This window comes from Cynocephalus volans, chromosome 8, assembly GCF_027409185.1.
Source record: "Cynocephalus volans isolate mCynVol1 chromosome 8, mCynVol1.pri, whole genome shotgun sequence".
Classification (NCBI taxonomy): domain Eukaryota; kingdom Metazoa; phylum Chordata; class Mammalia; order Dermoptera; family Cynocephalidae; genus Cynocephalus; species Cynocephalus volans.
This window is the reverse complement of record NC_084467.1, coordinates 115,639,408-115,643,975: the sequence shown is the minus strand read 5'-3', so window position 1 is coordinate 115,643,975 and position 4,568 is coordinate 115,639,408. Positions and strand designations below refer to the sequence as shown.

At 42.8% G+C, this 4,568-nt stretch overlaps 1 pseudogene; it reads right to left on the bottom strand.

Moving 5' to 3' along the window:
• Positions 1–236: 236 nt before the first annotated feature.
• On the bottom strand, positions 237–3,402 carry LOC134384309 (T-cell surface glycoprotein CD1a-like; annotated as a pseudogene).
• Between the last annotated feature and the right edge of the window lie 1,166 nt (positions 3,403–4,568).

The following is a 4,568-nucleotide window of genomic DNA, read 5'->3' as shown; positions in this document are numbered from 1 at the left end:
CAGATATGCGCCAAGTTTCTAGGTTGCTGGCTTCTTATTCCAGTGGAAGAAGAATGGAGAAAAGGCTTACAGTGTGCCCTGTATGAGATGTATGAGAACAGAGATGGAGTCACTCTGCAGAAGGTAGAGGTGAGAACTGAGGAGTGAGAGGGAGGGGGACTGAGCAGAGCAAAACAAAAAAGCATGGGAAGACAAGTGGTGAGGAGGAAAGAGCAAGAAAAGTGGACACAAAGAACTCACCAGCACTTCCAAAAACAAAATGCAAGACCTGTCAGAAGAGCCAAAAGCAATATCACTGCCAAGAAGATTATGCCCATGGAGCTATGATGTTCTGTGGATTTGGGTGGACACCAAGGATGTTATTTCAAATTCACTCCATTTTCCCCATTTATGCCCTGTTTTACTGCACTTCCCTGGCCTTCTTATGCCCATTTGAGTGTCTAACTCATCAGTATACTTCTTTTCTATTTCTTCTCTCCTCTGTCCTCAGATATGAATCCTTCATCTAACTCTCCACCTGCACCTGCATGTACAGGCCCCTTATAATCAATACTTCTTTTCTTTGCATTACCTATGTGAGATGTAATGTGAGAACCCCAGATCTGAAAGGGAGTTCATGAAATGTTTATCTATGCCAGAGAAATCAACCCGAGGTGAAATAGGTAGAGACATTGGTTCATCGGACTTATGAGATATACTGAGGTGGCCATTGGTCAGAAATCTATGTCACCATAGGGTACACACAACAATGATATATGAACAGATCAGAGGAGGGATGTAAATCATTTTCAGATTTACATGCAGACCCTCAGTTAGCTCACATCAGAGCCTATGGGAAATCTGGTTAAGTACATAAGTTAATCTACTCGCTACCTTCTTGGTGCCAGGTGCTAGTTCATTTACTTAGGGTCCCTGGTACCTCCAGCCTTCTGTTTTTCTTAAAGAGGATGTGCCTTTCTGTGTGTAACTTCCTTGGCCAGGGGTAGTCTCCCAGGGGTGGAAGGGGAACTCTGGTATGCATGGGGTGGGGAAATAGGGGTATGTCCAGCTTTTATCCTACATGATTTTTCTTCCTTTTGGATCTACAAACCCTAAAATCTCTATTTTTGGCTAGCCCTGATGCTCTGCCTGAGAGCCTCCTGCTCCCATTTGAAGCCTAGGCCCCAGTTCCTTCTCATCCCAGTAGAGGATGATGTCCTGACCTCCTAGACTGCTGTGCTTCACCAGGCATGACAGGCCAGCTGCCTCCCCAGCTGCCACATCCAGTGATACTCGGAGATACCATGTCTCATCAGCATTGGGCAAGAGGTCACCTTGCCAAGTTCCCAGCTGCTCCTGCTCACCCTGCATCCACATCACCCACACAGGCTTTGGGTAGAATCCTGTGACATGGCACACCAGTGAAAGATGGTCAGGTACAGGACTGGGGCCACTGGACAGCCAGGCCTCAGGCCTCACTGCAAAAACACAGGAAAGATATTCAGACAAGGTTCCTGACACAGACTTAGAGGTTGATATCTCCACATCAGTTTGGATAGACACATCTTTTCCACTTCTGGAAGGCTTCCTCTTATCTTATATTTGAAGGGATGATGAGAAAGTATAACCCTAGAATAGAAAATTACTGTGGGGAGGAGCAGAACTGACCTTGTCACTGGAGATCTGCCTTCCCTGAATCAAGAAAATCCAAGATGAATTATGGGCAGCTGTCAGTGAGGAGCTCCTGTGCTATTTCCTTCTCATGTTGGAACTGCTTGAGTACTCGGCAAACACACTGGGCACTACTTCCACCTTTTGGGGATGGCAGCCATGAATTGTTCTGGAAGCTCGGGAAATTTGATCCTTGATAAGCTCCCTTCAGGAAGCCTACTGAGAACCCCCTAAGATGCAGCTCACAGCCTGCTATCACCTGCACCTCAAAAAGATCTGGCAAAGAAGGGTTATTAATGAGAGGAAAGAAGGAGTAAAAAAATAAAATAAAATGAGTGGAAACAAAAGAGGATAGAAGCAGAAGTGAGAAGTTTGGGGGGTTGAGGGAATGGAACTAAGTGTTGGTTTAATCAGAGTTTCAGAGAAATGGGAATTGATGGGGTTGGAGGTGATGGAAAAGATGAATAACATAAGAGGGAAAATTATTGAAAGGATGTGATGTCAATGGTGTTGGCAAGGAAGAACTTTAGTGTGAGAGCTGGGATTATAACAGCCTAGGGGGGATGGAATGCATGGGTTACAATGAATGTGCAGACAAAGACCATTGAGGAGATTGGAGGTAGGAGAAAATCACATTAAATAGTCAATCAAAGAGTGAGGAAATGTAAAGTATCCGGTTAGAGGCCAGAGAAAAGGGTGGACAGAGGATTCCTCTAAGAGAGGATAATAAGCCACAACACAGCAATCAATGAGAAAGGAGTTCATATAAAGCAGAAGACTTGAAGTGTTTGAAGCATCAGGGTCTGGCTTGTAGCCTCTGCCCAAAAGAATGTTATTGCAGTTTAATTGTGGACAAAGTGGAGTTAGATTCAGAAAAGAAAGGAAGCAGATTCCTAGAGAAATAAGAAACTCATTGATACACCCCCACATACCCATCTCCGCACTCTTCATTGAAGGATTTTTACTCACATTTAAATTGCAACCGATGGGCATAGCCATGAACCAACTGAAAAAATCTCACAAGGTACACACGGTGTAACTTTTCCATTTCCATCAACTCTTTGTTGCTAAAGTTGCCCTTAGACCAGGGCCAGAGAAAAATGATGGTGTCAGAGATGCTGTCCCACCTATGAGTCTGAAACTCTCCCAACCATGCTGAGGCAAGATACTGCATCCAGGAATGGTTGTAAAAGGATGAGATGAGAATGGCAAGGAAGGAGATATGCTCCTCAAACCCTGTGGCAAAAGAACAGATAAGATGGGGAGCAAAAAGGCACTGAGAAGAGGATAGAATGCAGAACAACAAGTGCCAGAGTGGGGCAACTCAGAAGGTGGACAGAAGGACAGCCAAAGTTATCTTAGCAGACATTTGCCTGCTGCAGGTCCCAGGCCTTATCAATACCCTGAAAAGACACCAGGGATCTAGAATTAGGGATTTTCAGAATGGAACCAGCCTAGAACTCTTAACTCTTCAGATATATGCTGGTAAAACACCCTATGGATACACACACACACACACACACACACACACACACACACACACACACACACACACACACACACACACACACACACACACACACACACACACACACACACACACACACACACACACACACACACACACACACACACACACACACACACACACACACCCCTCTTGTGCACAGCTGGGTAGTTGCCAGAGTTCTTACCATTTTCATTGTCACCACCTGCTAGAACAGCCAGCAATGGAAGCAGCAGAAATAGCATTTTATTTGCAGACGTGATTTCTCTTAGAAAAGTTGGTCTTTAGTTTCTGTTCTAAATAAACTTATCACACACTATCTCTATTCTGACTTCCTTTTTTAACCAGCAGACAATATCCCACTGTCCACAACAAGAACAAAAAATCTGCTCCTTGCCCAAATCCTGGGCCTCCTCCTTAGTTTCTCATTTCCTCTCTGTCTTACAACTTATCTCTTTTTCATCAACTTTCACCTGTCCACCGTCCCCCAATTCAACTGCTATGGAACAAGTCTTCTGTGGCATTCAGAAGTCACTTTATCACTCAGGAATTTTTTTTTTCTCATTTATGCAATAAAAGCATGAAACTACCTAATGTTCTCCTTTCCCCACTTTTCAGTCACTCTGCCTTCTCTTGTTCTTTTGATATTCCCTCATGTAGTCTCCTCTGTCTCTTCCCCACCCCGGCACATTCAATCTTTGACTTATTTCTTTTTTTAATGTGCTTTTTCAGAGTCCCCTATAATTGTCATGTGCAATAGTATAAACTACCATCAATTCACCATTATCCTTAGAGAAGGGCCAGTAGTCATCACAGAGACCACAGGAACATTGAAACATATAAAGAAAAACTTCCTCTGTTTGACTTTTATGAATGTAAATTCACTCACCACATGGTCACTTAGCAAGTATCTTGGAACCAAGCATCTTGCTATGCTTATGAATATACAGTGGTTGACAATGCAGTCACTTTATTCAAGGAGATTTTGGTTCACTTAGGGAGAAAACAAAATACACCAACAACTATAAATCTTGGTGTGCTGAGTTTCATTATAACATATCAACTCTCTGGATCAAGCTGGTTGAAACAGTGCATTCTAAGGTAGCAAGCCTTAACTCATGTTTGCCCACTCATAATCTTGACTTCAGTGGTTGCCATGGGGTGTTGGTTCTATACTGTTTTTGTACTGTATGCCTACCTAACAGAGTGCCTGGCATGAGGTATGTGCTTAATGAATATTTGTTAAAGAGTGAAGAAATTCAGCCCATACAATTACTTTTTTTTAATTTTGAAAGCAATCTTCGACATGAACTTTTTTTAAGACATCAAAAAAGTCACATAAAAATATTACATAGTTTTATTTCAGACAAAAGCTTGCGTTACTAAATATAACATTTACATAGAAGGTCCT